Source organism: Uranotaenia lowii, chromosome 3 (assembly GCF_029784155.1).
Source record: "Uranotaenia lowii strain MFRU-FL chromosome 3, ASM2978415v1, whole genome shotgun sequence".
Lineage (NCBI taxonomy): Eukaryota > Metazoa > Arthropoda > Insecta > Diptera > Culicidae > Uranotaenia > Uranotaenia lowii.
This window is the reverse complement of record NC_073693.1, coordinates 269,116,205-269,133,780: the sequence shown is the minus strand read 5'-3', so window position 1 is coordinate 269,133,780 and position 17,576 is coordinate 269,116,205. Positions and strand designations below refer to the sequence as shown.

Genomic DNA, 17,576 nt, shown 5'->3' with positions numbered 1-17,576 from the left:
TTTCGTTCGTATGAGCTGCTATTGGTCTTCAGAACTTATCGATACACAAATTTCTTTGCTAAAGCTTTTTCTGTAGTCAGGACAAAGAAGTGAAATTTCGTGAGTCACGTCACTCGCGTCGCAGAATAAGCCCCAATGTTTACAATTTTTTACAACCTAACTGTACAGTTAACAGTTACGCATACTTTTGCAATGCTAATTGATTTTTTTTATTTCTATCTTCTTTAAAAAAAATGCTTAATTAATTGGTTCCCGAAAAACAAACTTAAGTACCGAGAACCAATTTTGACTGTATCAAAAATCGATATCGTGTTTAGGGGACGAAATATCAATAACAGAGGAGCATGCCGCATATAATGAACTTGAGAAAAGTCTGAAATTTGTTATATTCAACATTTTCAAAGCAATTAATAGATCATCATGAATTGCCTGTCAATTAGAAAAAAATATTATTAACTCTGACGAGTTAATTAAAAATTATCGTGATTTTGATTTGTACCCGATCTTATTGAAAACTCTAGCCACCTTAGTAGTAGCTCAGGGACATTTAAACAGGGTCAGTTAAGTAAACAGAGTACATCATGTTGCCATAACCATACGATAGTATATGAAACTGTTAATATATCCGGCAAATAGTTTTTCAAAGTAACAATTCCATTACTGGAGCCTAATTTGCAAAAAAAACATCTTGATGGGTACTCGAGACTGAACAGTTTTCTAGCTGAGTGCTTCAATTAATTTGGATGATTGCTTGTTAAAAACTGTGAGGTACTTAAATGAATTAACTTGAGAGGCCAACCATTGATACGACAGCGAGTTCTAGATTTGAACCTGGTTTAAAAATGGACTTCGGATGCGGATGGAACCGTTCCGTTTTTGAGATGGTAGCCGGACGAAAGTCATCCGGAACTGCTGCTATCCATGCTTCCGGTCGTTCCAGTTGACATGCTTCTGCAGCTGTTTAGATGGCTATGCAGGTTGACTGGTGTTCCGCTGCGCCATGGCGAGTCTGCTGTGCTGGATGATTTTGAGAGTACATGACGGTGGGATAACTTACTTGACATTGTGCGAAAACCGACGGTTAAACACATCCGTCTGATGGATCGAGAGTATCCTGAGTTTTCTGTTGAGCCGAAGAAGCGGATGTTTCATTCCAGCCACCAGTCGCGTAATCCATTCGATCGTTGTCACTTATTGCGTAAATGCCGTTCTCACGATGTTTGCTAAATCGGAACATGTGTCAGATTTCACGGAACAGGCCATTCTTCAACTATCTGTTCTTGTGCTTTCCGTTTTTCAAGAGTCGCACAGAAATCCTAAAAAAAGTAACAGCAATTAGCATGGTAAGCTTAAACAATAGTGATAAACCAACCTGTAGACTGCAGCAACAAGTGCCAATTGCACCGTTCGAAGAAATTCCGGGTATTCATCATGCAAATAGAATTCTGCAACAAAAAAAAAACAAATATTAGAATATTGACGGAACGACCAAAACTGCATCATTCAACGGAGTTCTGGGAATTTCGACAAAGAACTTACTCGAGCCATCATCCGATCGAAGTATTGGCCAATTTCTTGAAACGAACGGCTGGCAGCGATCAAATAAAATTAACATTTCATTAGAACGTCGTACTCCACCCACTACCGACCGTTATCGTTTTGATTATTCTAGTGTAATATTTCAAAAGGCCGAGACTGCAAAAAGGAATTCATCAAAATACATGAACAAAAAGATTATGATTTTGAAAATAGGTTTTGATCTGTTTTGATTATATTTAATGACATTTCATTAGCATTTTTTAGGATTTGAGCAAACTGCTAGGTTCGCCTTTATGAAATATCCAGCGAGTATGGACAGAACCTGACAGAACCACATTAGAGGTGCCAGGTGTTCTGATTTTTCAGGATTTGTCCTGATTTTCGAGAGACCGTCCTGATTTTTCAAATTGTCCTGATTTTTTTTAAATGGTCTTTTTGAACTAAATTTAATTATAATTTGGATATTTTTTTTAAAATTTAGTGCGAAAAGACCATTTAAATACAAAAAAATAAGGATAAATCAGGATATTTTAAAAAATCAGGACGGTCCAAGGGATGGCAAACCTATTCTTTGTCATTGAATTTGACAACCATCATAATTACGGGCCCACTATTTTCTGGGGCCCAATACAAACCTGACGTTTTGCTGTCAAGGACCCGGACTAAATGTCAAATCTTAGATAGTTATGAATGATTGCACACTAACACAACAATCGTTCTGGTTCCTCATTGATTGAAAATTTGACTTCGTACTACTTTGAGAGGAGAACACCATAAACTTTTCTCCCCATAGATAGAAAAAAAAAGATTCTTGTCGCAAGAAGAACCAACTTGCCATCCCCCTGGGACGGTCTCTCGAAAATCAGGACAAATCCTGAAAAGTAAGAACACCTGGCACTTCTGATTATGTTGTTCTGTCTTTTGTCTCGTCAATATTTGCTGAATATTTCACAAAGGCGAATCTAGCAATTAACTCGAAACGTGGCTTAAGAAATTACATTGAATGCAATCAAAATCTATTTATTTTTCAAATCTTAATCTTTTAGTTCGTGTTTTGCAATTTCCTACAGTTGCAGTTTCGGCTTTTTGAAGTTTTACGCTAGGATAATCAAATCAATACCGGTAATGAGACCAAATTGCAACGAATAATATAATGTACTGAAACCAGTGAAATCCTATCGAGGTTTATTGTTGCAGGTAATAAAAATTAATCCATTTAATAGATACCGTAATCAGTGCATCTGTTTCATCTGTTGCAGCAGTGGGACTGTCTCCAGACTCTTACGAGCGTCAGCTATGTCACTGTTCCGAATCTACAAATTTTTAATGGCACGCAAGAAATAATCCCGATGGATGTCCGTAAGAATGCATTCGGAATTGAAGAGAAACTCAATTATCAGGGAAAGAGGTGATAATACACGTTCTTGTTCCGGAACTCCATACGGTCGCTAAATCGAGGTGATCATTTATCAGATGTAAATACGGGAATTCAGAGCGAACGGTCCTATTCAACGCCGATGTTTCTGAATTCGTCCTGCACTCATATGTTCGGCTGTGATGTTGCTCAAAACCATACACTTTCATTTTTTATCACTAGCGATGATTATTTAAAATTTCTTCCAACCAACACACAATTCTCTGCATGTTCATATACCGACAAAACTATAAAAATAACGTTGAAAATATTTGTGCGTAACATTTCACAAAATAGTTGCAAGTTTTCAAAATAAACGTAGCAGACATGCGATGCGGTTTGCATATGGTTTGACAAAGCAAATATGATATAAAGCACACAAATTTACATCATTGAAGACTTATTTTCAGGATGAGACCTGATGTATTGTTACGCACATGTATGTTAGACGTGGAAAGATGTAAAATTAGATCATATTTGAATATAGATCAAACAAAATTATGTCTCGAAGCGTTTCTGGCTCGTGTAATTTTGAAAATTTTTTGGAGTGTACAAGTGCAGCTAGAACAAACGGTGCGGCGACTGGGAAAACCAGAAATGAAGCAGCAGAAGCCGATAGAGTTCGAGCTAGAGCAATTGCAATTGCAAAAACACCAGCAGCCGAGTACTTCGCGAAAGCAATATCCTGATAGACACGAACTTATTCAACAATCCCCAAATACAAATACAAGAGCAACGCAGAAACACACAAATTACCCATCAATTCCTGAAGCCAATTGGAAACAACAGGGTACGGAGCCGCTGGCTAGTTCTACAGCTTGCATGGCTACGAAATCAAGGTGTAGCTCTAAAGGTTCATCGAAGGTTTCTAAGAAGAGCATTAAGATAAAGGAATTTCAATCGAAAGCTCTGGAAGCTAGACAATCGTTGGAGAAAAAACAGTTGGAAGAACGTTTAGAACTCGAACGGCAAAATTTGGAGCAAGAAGATTCCGATCCTGAGACCACGACTGATATGGAAAAAATTCAGAGTGGTTGAGTAATACGGACCTTTTTGAGGAACAAAATTCGAAACCCGTTAATGAAACGCTCTTACCTGGATACACCGAAAACTCACCAAAGACAGGAGTGAGTAGATCATCTGCTCCAATGAATCCATCAGTTCAACCAACGCGAAACATAACAATGTCTACATCGAAGCAAAACCCAATAGTGCTGTTTGAAAGATCGAGTGGTGAGAATCCTGTTCCCACTTTTCCTCTTCCCTACTCGATGTCGACACCTCACAGAAACGGCTTTCCCCAGAACATTCCAGAAGAACTCAACGGATACAGAGATGAACCATTGAACAGCAGTAATTTGGCGGCACGTCAAACTGTCAAAGATCTTCCAAAATTCGGTGGAGACCCGGAAGACTGGCCTCGTTTCATTGCTGCCTTTGAAAGAACCTCTAAAATGTGCGCCTTCAAAAATGACGAATTGCTCGACCGTCTAGAAAGATGTTTGTATGACCGAGCTTTCAGTGCTGTTAAGAGTCTTCTCCTGCACCCCAACAACGTTCCAATCATTATAAATCGTTTGAAAACATTGTTTGGGAACCCAGACTCTATCGTAGAAACAATGGTGAAACGGGTAAAGAGAATGCCAATACCAGATGCTGACAAGCTGGATACAATGATCGACTTCGGTGTTGCGGTCCAGAACCTGTGTGCTACGATCCAGGCATGTCGACTGGACGAATGCCTGTATAACCTCACCTTACTAAATGAGCTTGTGGAAATGCTACCCCCACCAATTAAGATGAATTGGGCCTATCATCTAATGGAAAATGGTACTGCCACGCTGTTGGAATTCAATGAGTGGATCGGGAGAATGGTAGAAGCCTTCAGCAAGGTTACGCGGCCGAATAGCCAATTTAAGCCGAAGAAAGTGGATGCCTTTTTACACGTCCATACAGAAGATAACACTCGGAAAACATGCTTAGCATGTGATGAAAACTGTAACAGTTTAGATCAGTGTAAACGGTTTCAGAATATGACCATCGGTGCGCGATGGTTCCTAATAAAGGACAAAGGAATCTGTCGCAAATGCTTAGCGAAGCACTTCAAAGCATGCGATAGAAAGGTACCGTGCAACAAGAATGGATGCAACTACCTCCACCACTGGTTACTACACAACGACAATAAACATAGGGGCGTTCCATCTTCTGAGACTCCCGCACAGAGTGCTTCCTGCAATGCGCATCACTGTTCACTCGGAGGGATACTCCTGAAGTATATTCCGGTAACCTTGCACGGTAATGGGAAATCAATTTCTACGTTTGCCTTTTTTGATGGGGGATCAACATGCACGTTAATGGAACACGATCTATGGAGAGAATTGGATTTGGATGGTGAAAAGTATCCTCTTTGTATCAATTGGACTGCTGGTCATGGCCGATATGAAGTTGACTCCGTTAGATGCTCATTATTTATTGCTGGTGATCGACAAGACCAAAGGTATCATCTATCTCGAGTGCACACGGTTCAAAGCTTAGATCTCCCAGCACAATCATTATCCGTAGAGGATTTATCGAAGTACTTCCAACACCTCTCGAATATTCCCATAGAGTCATACAGCAACGTAAGACCGAGGATCCTCTTGGGCATGGATAACATTCGTCTCGAATACCCATTGACCTCTAAAGAAGGACTCGAGAATCAACCCACGGCTGTATTAACCCGTCTTGGTTGGGTCGTTTACGGACCGTGGTCAAAAGATAAGCAAACTATTGTGACTCCGAAGAAAGCCTACAACTACCACATATGCCAGTGTGACGAGTTATCAAGAACAGTAAAAGAATTTATCGCTTTGGACAATATTGGTGCTCAGGTAAACAGTAAACGGCTCATATCGAAGGATGATGAACGAGCATTGAAGATGCTTCAGTCAAATACCATTCAGAAAGGAATGCGATATGAAACAGGACTACTTTGGCGGTATGATGACGTGCAACTACCGAACAGCAAATCCATGGCTCTTAGACGTCATCAGTGCTTACAAAGACGGATGAATTGTGAACCAGAGTTGGCAAACGCGATGCACTTGAAACTTCGAGAATATATGTCCAAAGACTACATTCGCAAGCTATCCGCAGAAGAAGAATCCGAACACAAGGGCAAAAGCTGGTATTTACCGATCTTCCCCGTGGTCAACCCAAACAAACCAGGAAAATTGAGAATTGTCTGGGATGCTGCCGCTACGGTTCAAGGAGTTTCTCTAAACACATTTCTTCTCAAGGGCCCAGATCAAGTGACACCGCTGCCACATGTGCTCCACCGATTCCGTGAGTTCTTGTGGGCAGTCTCAGGAGATATAAAAGAAATGTTCCACCAAGTATTGATTCAAAAGAGTGACCAACACTGCCAACGGTTCCTGTGGAACGATGGAATACAAGGTGAACATCCTTCAACTTACATAATGCAAGTTATGACCTTCGGTGCAAGTTGCTCTCCTAGTAGTGCACAGTTCGTCAAAAATTTGAATGCCGAACGCTTTTCTGATCGATTTCCTGATGCAGTTTCCGCTATTCGTTTTGGAACATACGTGGACGACATGTTGTATAGTTTGGAATCAGAAGACGAAGTTATCAAGCTAGCTAAAAATGTGCGAACCATCCACAACGAAGGCGGTTTCGAAATACGTGGTTGGCTGTCAAATTCAAAAAGGTTGTTGACAGAACTGGGAGAGCGGGAAGTAACGACGAAAAATATGAATCTGATTAATTCTTTGGCCACTGAAAAGGTGCTCGGCATGTGGTGGGATACAAATAATGATGTCTTCACGTTCAAAATTCCTCATCGATGCAAACGAGAACTACTTCTTGGTGAAAAGGTTCCAACGAAAAGGGAAGTTCTACGAGTTCTGATGCTAATTTACGATCCTCTCGGACTGATCGCAAATTTTATGATGTATCTTAAAGTTTTACTTCAAGAGATCTGGCGGGAAGGGACCAAGTGGGATGACCCAATAAATCATCAGCAGTTTGCGAAATGGCAGATCTGGCTTAAAGTCCTTGAGAAAGTAGAGACAGTTTCGATCCCTCGGTGTTACAGAAGAAAAGCCATGTTATCGACGAATACCAAGACCCAGCTGCACGTCTTTGTCGACGCTAGCGAGAGTGGGTACGCTGCCGTGGCTTACCTACGTTTTGAAACTGGCCAACATATCGAATGTGCGTTTGTCACCGCCAAAACTCGCGTAGCACCACTTAAATATGTTTCAATTCCACGTCTTGAGCTGCAGGCGGCTGTTATCGGCGTCAGACTGGCGAACGACATCAGAGAAAGTCACAGGATCTCTATCAGCAGCCGTTTCTTCTGGTCAGATTCAAGGGACGTGATTTGCTGGCTCCGATCGGACCACCGAAAATATAGCAAGTACGTGGGAGCGCGAGTTGGAGAAATTCTTGAGAACACCGAAATTCACGAATGGAACTGGGTGCCAACCACACTCAACGTGGCCGATGAAGGTACGAAATGGCAAAAAGCCCCGGAATTTACAGCGTGTAGTCGATGGTTCAGAGGTCCGGAGTTTATATGGAATAAACAAGATCAGTGGCCACTGCAAAATAACCAACAGGAACTAACTACCACCGAAATGCTGCAATCTGTGAATGTACATACTATACAGGAACCAATAATTAACTTTGCAAAATTTTCTAAATGGTGGACAGTCGTGCGAGTCTATGCTTTCGTTCTACGTTTTTTAAGCAACTATCTAGCAAAATCCAAACCAGAAAATCGCATATCAGGAATTCTTAAACAGAGTGAACTTCGAGAAGCAGAGAACCAAATCTATAAACTCGTGCAGCGAGAAGTTTTCCCAGAAGAGATTGCTATTCTTTCAAACACCAAGCGGATACACATTCAGGTCCCCAAAGGCAGCCCACTCTATGGACTTTCACCTTTTTTGGATGAGTACGGGATCTTACGCATGCGAGGAAGAGTTGCGTCATGTAAGTTTGTTCCTCCTGCATCCGCTCATCCAATCGTGTTACCCAAAGAACATCCAGTAACCGCTCTTATCATCAAGTCTTGTCATGAACACTACCGCCACACGAACCATGAAGCGGTTGTCAATGAACTCAGGCAGAAGTATCAAATCCCAAAACTTCGTAGAGTATGTGCGAAACTACGCAAAACATGCCAATGGTGCAAAAATGCAAAGGCCCAACCGCAGCCACCAATGATGGCAGACTTGCCACCAGCCAGACTCTCAGCATATTCTAGACCATTCTCATATGTTGGGATTGATTATTTCGGCCCAATGCATGTTGCTGTTGGAAGGAGAACAGAAAAACGATGGGGTGTACTCATTACATGCTTGGTAGTCAGAGCAGTACATATAGAGCTAGCTCACTCACTTACATCTAGCTCCTGCATAATGGCCATACGTAATTTCATAGCCCGACGAGGAACTCCAACAGAAATTTTCAGTGACCGTGGAACAAACTTTATCGGTGCACATCGTGAGCTGAACGAAGCACTTCGCCAAATGAATCACGATGAACTAATGGAGGAGTTTACAACAGCTGATACTAAGTGGTCGTTCCTACCACCAAGCAGCCCGCACATGGGAGGAAGTTGGGAGCGACTAGTACAGTCGGTGAAGAAAATACTTCAAAATATGCAGATTCCAAGAACGCCTACGGATGAAGTACTGAGAAACGGTTTACTGGAAATTGAACACATCATCAATTCCCGCCCATTAACATACATGCCCATCGAAGATGCAGAAAGCGAAGCCCTGACTCCTAACCATTTCCTGCTCGGGTCATCTAGCGGATCGAAACCTCCAGTACCGTTTAACGACACCATCGCTACGCTTAGGAATACTTGGAAAACATCACAGCTCATTGCCAATTATTTTTGGAAGCGGTGGCTTCAAGAGTACTTACCGACGATAAACCGGAGAACGAAATGGTTTCATCCAGTAAAACCGATAAAAGTAGACGACGTGGTGATCATCGTGGATCCAGACCTACCCCGAAATATGTGGCCCAAAGGACGAGTGGTGAAAGTTAACGAACGTAACGGACAGGTTCGTAGCGCAACCGTGAGGACTAGGTTTAAGGTATATGAACGTCCCGTTGTTAAATTGGCTGTATTGGATGTCGGCGCCACCGATAGTAAGCAGCAAATGGGTTCCAGCTTACTGGGGGGGAGTGTTACGGAATCAGTAAACGCGCCTCCGCTACCAAGAAAACCCCACCAGCAATCGACGTCAATGATAGGTATAGATGAGCCTTCCGGAAAGGGAAAACAGAAAACAAAGAGGAAGATATAAAACGCCACAAATCAAAACGTTTACCACGTATCGTGAAGTGGAGTTATTTCGGGAAATAGTTGTAGTCTAGTGTAGACAGTTGAATTTCTTTGAAGTCTATAACAGTATTAAATACCAGGGAATAATTATCTTCAGGTAAACTAGAAATTACAAATAATCTTACACTATAGTTATAAACACAAAACTTAACCTAATTATCACAGATTGGCTATCACAGATTGCTATCACAGCACGTTTATAGAACTTTATCACAGATTGTACCGTAGCAAGGTCACGAAAGGACATTATATCTAATTTGAATAAGGCATCGCACAGGTAACATATTACATATACTAGTCGATGTGTGAAAACTAAAATGTAAATTTGATAAACAGTATATGATACAACCGTACCAGAAGTGAACACCGGCAACAAGGCTATTTAATTACAAAACGCAGGCACTAAACGTGAGTACAACACAATCAAACTTTGAACATCAATTCAATTGTAAAACACTATTGATAGGAACCTAAAATAATGTCAGATATTGGTTACAGGTAAAATTTAACAATTCATCAAATACATTGTTCAAATTTTCGGAAGTTTCCTGTTTTTGTTGCCGATTCACCACGCGCGGGGGGGGGTCTTCTTGGTAGCGGAGGCGCGTTTACTGATTCCGTAACAACCCATTTTCTCATGCCCATCTATCCAAAAAATTCTTCTCATAACAAATTTAGTTTCATTGGTTGATAAGTTCTTAAGCTTTTCAACGGAATTATATTAGGATAAGTTCTTGGGTTGGACTAAAAAAAATCTTTAGAAGCCTCTTTTGTCTCTTCCTATATCTCCTATGAAAAAAGTAGAAGGGTTTCAAATTGTGGAATAAATCGTAGAACCATTTCATTGTAGGTTTAAAAAAAATATGTTTCATCTAAAAATTCAATGTTTTTTTTTCAAAAAATTCTTTCATGAACCACATTTGTGTAGGAATTGTAATTTTCGAGTTAAAAATGTTAATAAAATTTTTGCCTGAAAATTTTGGTTCTTTTCAAATGTTAGTCTAGATAATTAACTTACGCATTTTACTGCAGTTTTTTTAACCCTTCATTTCATGATTTTTTATTTTTCCTTAAAAATCATTTTTTACAGTTGGAAATGATGAGTACATCAAGAAAAAAAATTAAAATAAAAAAAGATTTTATGAAGAGATTAACCACCGTAATTTTTGTTTGTTACTTTGATTTATCGGCCTAGCGGTGAAAAGTGATGTCCTTTTTAGTAGGGACATCTAAAGATTATGAAATTTTTTTATATAGATGGATAGAAGGTTAGAAGAAATGAAAGATGGTGAAAATGAGCGGGTAGAATTTGTCTAGAAGCATTACCATCACATACCAAATTTTTGTTCCTCACGAGCCTACTACTATGAAGTGGTAGATACAGATAGAGTTGCATCTACCACCACACATTAGTAGGCTTAGCGTGGTCCGCCCCACAAGCGAGAACTTGTAGTGCGGACGGACAATCACTTTTCACCGCTAGGCCGATAAATCAAAGTAACAAACAAAAATTACGGTGGTTAATCTCTTCATAAAATTAAATAACTTTGGCCAAAAAGAAATAAAAACACGACATCACAGCATCGGTGGTTGGTCACTATCAGACTATCGACCGTACCGTTTCGCATGCAAACCCCGCATGTAACGAATGCGAAGATAACAAACTGAGAAGACTTAAACATCGATAGATGCGTTTCTGAGTTAAAGGGAGCTTATCTGAGCGATCACATATCATCTTTTTTGTTCGTCCGCACTACAAGTTCTCGCTTGTGGGGCGGACCACGCTAAGCCTACTAATGTGTGGTGGTAGATGCAACTCTATCTGTATCTACCACTTCATAGTAGTAGGCTCGTGAGGAACAAAAATTTGGTATGTGATGGTAATGCTTCTAGACAAATTCTACCCGCTCATTTTCACCATCTTTCATTTCTTCTAACCTTCTATCCATCTATATAAAAAAATTTCATAATCTTTAGATGTCCCTACTAAAAAGGACATCACTTTTCACCGCTAGGCCGATAAATCAAAGTAACAAACAAAAATTACGGTGGTTAATCTCTTCATAAAATTAAATAACTTTGGCCAAAAAGAAATAAAAACACGACATCACAGCATCGGTGGTTGGTCACTATCAGACTATCGACCGTACCGTTTCGCATGCAAACCCCGCATGTAACGAATGCGAAGATAACAAACTGAGAAGACTTAAACATCGATAGATGCGTTTCTGAGTTAAAGGGAGCTTATCTGAGCGATCACATATCATCTTTTTTGTTCGTCCGCACTACAAGTTCTCGCTTGTGGGGCGGACCACGCTAAGCCTACTAATGTGTGGTGGTAGATGCAACTCTATCTGTATCTACCACTTCATAGTAGTAGGCTCGTGAGGAACAAAAATTTGGTATGTGATGGTAATGCTTCTAGACAAAGTCTACCCGCTCATTTTCACCATCTTTCATTTCTTCTAACCTTCTATCCATCTATATAAAAAAAATTTCATAATCTTTAGATGTCCCTACTAAAAAGAACATCACTTTTCACCGCTAGGCCGATAAATCAAAGTAACAAATATAAAAAAAGATTTTTCACTTTTTCCATACATTAATTGTTGCAAATTTGTTACTTTATGAAACGAAGGGTTAAATATCTTAAGTAGTTGTGGTATTTTGTTAATTCTTATCATTTTCTCGCGTTAAATCTTTTAAGTGATTTGAACTCAGATAATGAAGTTTTTCTACATAACTTTCACTCATGATGAAATCAGTCATAGTTGATGAAAGAACCAAACCAAGAAAAATTGGCAGCCAAATGATTGAAACGCCCCGCAGCGGTCAACACGAGAACTTTTCACACAAATCAGCCTGAATTTACTTATGGAAGTGATAAGATGATGATGTAAAACAGGATTATTTTTTACAATAAATATGATAGAAACCAACTTACATTGTTAAGTTTATAACATTTTCATGGTTTTGTGCACAAATCGATAGTAAATAAGGACATAAAAATTTATTATTTTGGAAAGGTGTACCAAATTTCAAAAATCTTTGAATTTTGTAATAAAATTCAAAATTCTGTGTTCTGTGACACAGATTCGGAAAATTCTGTTAAATTATAGATCATTCCATAGGAATCCTCAGAAACAAATAATTTTGCTTTAGATTTTGAAGGTTCAACTTTTGTTTAACCTTAAACATTTATACATTCAAATAATATTACAGGAAGTGTCTTCTAAGATTGTTTGAAGTGTATAATAGATTGACTTTTATTGATGATCAGTTCAACTGTCTCTACTGTAAATTTAGAAAAAAAAATCTCCATATAATGATGTACAAGTCCAAAAAAATTCAACTGTTTTCTTGGAAAATTCAATTATTTTTTTTATAAATTTGATATCGAGAAGCATTTTCAATGATTCTGATTCTGAAAGTCTCTGGAGCCACTACTCCTTTTTGCCCCATTGCTGTAACGATGCCCAAACCAAATAATCTTTTATTCTAAGATGTATATTGAGAATCATCAAAATATCTCAACGTAGTTAATGAATTGAAAGAAATACCGATCTGAAGCAATTAATTAGTCTGACACCCAACATTCCGAAGGATGATGACACCATTCCGGATAATGCAAATGCAAAATTGCGCTAAAAGCGTGCCCGTTTAGTAGTTTCTGTCACACGTTTCTTGTGCCGGGGCTTAAATCACGAAACGAAAACAGAAAAAAAAGCATCAACTCATTCCCACCCATTTGACTCTACAATTTGTTCCATCTTTGCCGCCCTTTTTTACCCCTGCAACCTACAATAGTTTCCCCTTCCAGGGCAAGGCAACTGTAGAGTCCCTAATTGAATCACAGTCAGACGGACGCGAGACGGTTCTGATGTCAGACGGCACGGCACTTATCCGATTATATTAGTGATACCATTTTAGTGTCCTGCTGTTACTTTTGATTCCGTCGCCTGACGGGTTTATGTCGGGCAAAAGTGTAAATGCTTGGTGACTTCGTGTCGGTTGGTGTTTCGTTTTATCTTCTTAACATTTCTAGCAGTGAAATGCCGGAGAAGTGCTTTCCCATGAAGAAAGGTCAGTGGGTAGATTTTTGTAGTAGATACTTGAGATTAAATTTTGAGAATGTTCACAGAAAGCTAACCCTTCTTTAAAAAGCAGTGTTCAGCTTGAAACTGTTTTTTATAATTTTCCACTACCCTAATGAAGATCTGGGAAAATTTATTTGCTAGTGCATCGAAACTTGAACTTTTATTAAGTCTAAATAGTTGGGACATTGGCATGTCAATTTGGCTCCAGTCAATTGGAATTAAATTTAACTTCTGTTATACAATATCAATCTTTTCAATGTGAATGTAAGTATCTAAAGGCCGGAATCTTTAGGAACGGGACATCGTAGCTCACATTTTCGTAATCGATCCTTGTAAAGATAAAAAAAACCTATCTTGTTTTACGAGATTACATCTCAATTTCTGGTCCTGCCGAACTTTCCCAGTGACATCCATTACACCAAAAAGCATAAATCACCGTCATTAGCCGACCGGTTCCGATATAATACCCTATCATTACGCGTCTTGTGTCCTTCCAACCTTCCAATTCAGTTCAACGGATGACACCCGAACACCCGAAAGCCATTGAAGGGATCAGTCTTCAATGGAGCCCACGCGTTGAGACACTAAGTCATTCAATCGCTCAGCTTTGGCCCCGGATCCTATATCGGCTTCCTCTCAAATGAGCCATCCAATAATCTCTCCTCATCCCTCGTTGGAGCCATTTTTCTTTTCTGTCATCGTCATTTGTTTTTTTTTTACTTTTTCTTCCTTAGGTTCCACATCGCTTTCCAAATGGATTGGAATTTGTTGTTGCTCACTCAATCAGGAAAAGGGCTCCGACTCCCGACCCTTAAGACACCAGTTTTGTTATAATGTAGAAGAAAGTTGTCACTTGCTTTCGCAATTTCCTTCTTACAGAAGCTTAACACGCACAATTAGGATTCGCATAAAAAATTAGAAAGATTCATTGATGTTTTGATCATTCTTTGGGGTTGTCATCTCACAATACATATTTGTCATCTTAAGCATCTTTTTTTTGTTTTAGAAAACTCGACTGGAAATATGCTTTTTCGGGGAGTTTTTGCGGCTTACAGCCTTGTTTTTAGAAAAAAAACGACGTATTGATTTACGTTTCCAGCGTTTCGATCCTTATTGGATCTTCTTCAGGGACTAAAAATAGTTTTTATTTAGTTAGTTCTGATGATTAATTTATGCTTTCTTACCGAAAACATGCCGTTTTTTGTGAGTGCCGACTCAGCTGGTCGTGTGTTGTTGTCTTTAGATCTATTTTTCGAATAATTGAATTTAATTCGTGTTTTTAGATATAAGGTGTAGTGTTTCGACTTTATGCGTACAAATGTTAGCGCCTAAAAATCTGTTTGTCCAGTGTTTTTGGGATTAATTTTCCACAGCATCGAACTTGTAGCACAGGCTTCACTTTTCACTTATTTTACTTCGATCAAAAATCAGTTGATGGTGTAGTTTTTGAGTGTGTATTTTTTATTATCTGGCAGTTCGCTTACTTTTTCGAGTGATTGGAATCTTTCTTAATGTTTACTGTGTTTCAGTTGTTTTAAGTTGGCAGCTTTCCAATATCTTCAATTTATCCTGGTTGTTTCCCCTGACGATAATCCTGGCTCTATCGATGTCGAATGTTGGGACCTTTTCGACATCGAAAGAGCCGGGATTATCGTCAGGGGAAACAACCAGAAAAAACTGCAGATTTTGGAAAGCTGCCGCATTAAAACTAAAACACAGTAAACATTATGAAAGACATTGAAAACATTCACTCGTCATGCGCAAACATTTTTCAATGACTCGGAAAAATAAGCGAACTGCCAGATAAAAAAAATACACACGAAAAACTACACAACAGCTGAATTTTGATGAAAAAAAAAATAAGTGAAAAGTAAAAACTGTGCTAAAAGATCGATGCTGTAGTCGACACACTACACCTTATATCTAAAAACACGAATTATTGCGATTTTCTTTTCATGCTAGAGTTTGCACAAACAAATTTCGTTGATTTCAAGTTTCGCTCTACGATTTCGTACTTTTTCTCTCACCAGCATAATCGTACGTCTCTTGAATACTAGTGAACCTGTATATAAGAGAAGTGACATCTGAAACACAAAATTCCAATCGAGCAAAAGAACTGTCAAAATCGATTCCAATCGATCCGAGCATTTTGTCGCAGAGCTTTTACCTTTCTTATTGAAAACTCAACCAAGGAAGGTATTGCGATTGTTGTTATAGTTCAAACAGATAATTTTTTAGCTGGTCATATGAATTTATGATTAGGTGCGTTTTTTTAATGCTTTGGTGAATCATGTTTGTAGTTAGAAAGCTAACTGATTATTAACGAAATTCAAGTCATTCATACCGTTTATCGCGATTCTTCGGGCATCGAGTTCAATGTTATTTTATTGGATTGAAGGAGCGTTCACTTTAGAGCTTGAACATTGAGCCAGAAAACAGTGCTGGGAATTTTTTGTCCAAGATTTCGGCGATGTTGCCACATATTTCATTTTAAGAGGGATCAGATGTCGCTTCTCTTATATGAAGGTTCACTATTGAATACGAGAACTAAATAATCACAGCAATCATGTCAATTCCTATTTGGAACAAAACGATTGAAAATAAGTATTATTAAAGGCAGAAACACAATACAGCGTCGAACGTCGCGTCGCGTCAGCTGTCAACGCCGTCGTCGAGTACTAAAACGCTGACGCGACGCAACCGACGATTTCTGCATCACAATACAGCGTCAAGAAACATAGCAACCAAAAGTTTGTTTTGATTCGATGCATTGGCGGATGTCGAAATTTTCGGTTCGGTTTTTCGGAATTCTTTTATTTCAGGAGAAATACATTTGACAAGCGAAATAGAAGCCGATTATTTCCAACCAGTTCCGTTGATGATATTTTGATTGTGACGGTATCACAGCCACAGACGCAGCACCTCGGCAAGGTTTGTAGTATAAGAACCTCCAAACGCAGAAGACTTCAACCAATGATACATTGCTCGATGGTTAGCCTCAAATTCAATCCTCCTGCCGGATGTGGATGGACAGACCCTCCACCGGTAACAGCCGCTTAATAACGATGGTAAAAGGATAGTGTGATTGCACCGAAGGCAGACAGTACAACATTCACTGAAAAAGGTTTTTTGTTTTAAATTATGAAGATAAAACTCGGCACAAAAAAAAACAATATTTTTCGAGAAACAGTAGGAGTTCTATATCCGAATCATTATGATTAAGAGAAGAATCCGACTATTGTAGAAAAGAAAAAAAAGGAGGATTTTTATGGTTTGAGTCAATTATTTATGATTTCATCATGATGTAAATCAAAATTTAATGAGAGACATAAATATCAACGATGTTATTCATCAAATTAGTAAAATCGGGAATAAAAAATTACTATGATTTTATTTTTCATTATATTTCTGTCAAACTGACAAAAAAACATCAAAAAGAAATATTTAAAACCCTGCTGACGCGCTAGAATTTCGATTTCTTTCAAAACATAAACGTTGACGCTGGAGAACGCTACTGTTTAGAACAAGTCTCGCGTTTTAGTAGGGGAACATGCCCTATTATGCGCCACCTAAGCGAATCGCCGATTTTCTATGTATTCCACGTACAAATTGTGTCAAAAATGGGTGTAATCGTTGAAAAAAAGTGTTTTCTATAAATGCCTATGATTTTTCTTTACTCAAATTGCTATAGTTGCTTCAAAAACGTGATTTTTAAAAACCATATTCAAAGCCTCAGAACAAAACTGTGTTGCGAATACGCGCCGCTGTGTATTCAATACGCGCCTAGCAGCCGAACACACCCGAGAGCAGCCGAAGACCCAAAACACACCAATACTTACAGACATTTTGACTGAAAAGAAAATCAAAATGGACTAATAGAAATTTAACAAAAAATGGAAAATAGATTTTTTGGGCTGAATTAACGCTCAAAATATGGTTTTAGACTTTCTGTTCATTTTCAATGAAAATTGGCCTTTTTGAAAAATTAATGCTATTTTCAGCCTACTACGATTGGCGCGTTATAACGAGCGCATGGGCCGTGATAGAACATACCCATGAAAAGCATACCTTAGCGAGTTCAGTATGACTTTTTAGCATAAAATCATTATTTAGATTCTCCTCTATCGATGTGTCAGAAAATATTGTCTTATTCGTTTTGCTC

General features: G+C 38.9%; 1 protein-coding gene and 1 long non-coding RNA gene across 6 annotated transcripts in view; both read right to left on the bottom strand.

Moving 5' to 3' along the window:
- The window catches only part of LOC129754228 (uncharacterized protein ZK1073.1), a 327,678-nt gene that overhangs the window by 109,115 nt on the left and 200,987 nt on the right, over positions 1–17,576 (bottom strand). The window lies entirely within an intron of this gene.
- On the bottom strand, positions 295–2,890 carry LOC129754232 (uncharacterized). The gene is made up of 4 exons (XR_008738986.1): positions 2,767–2,890; positions 1,540–1,588; positions 1,373–1,445; positions 295–1,316 (listed from the first exon to the last, which is right to left on the bottom strand). It is a non-coding gene; the product is annotated as an uncharacterized LOC129754232 (long non-coding RNA).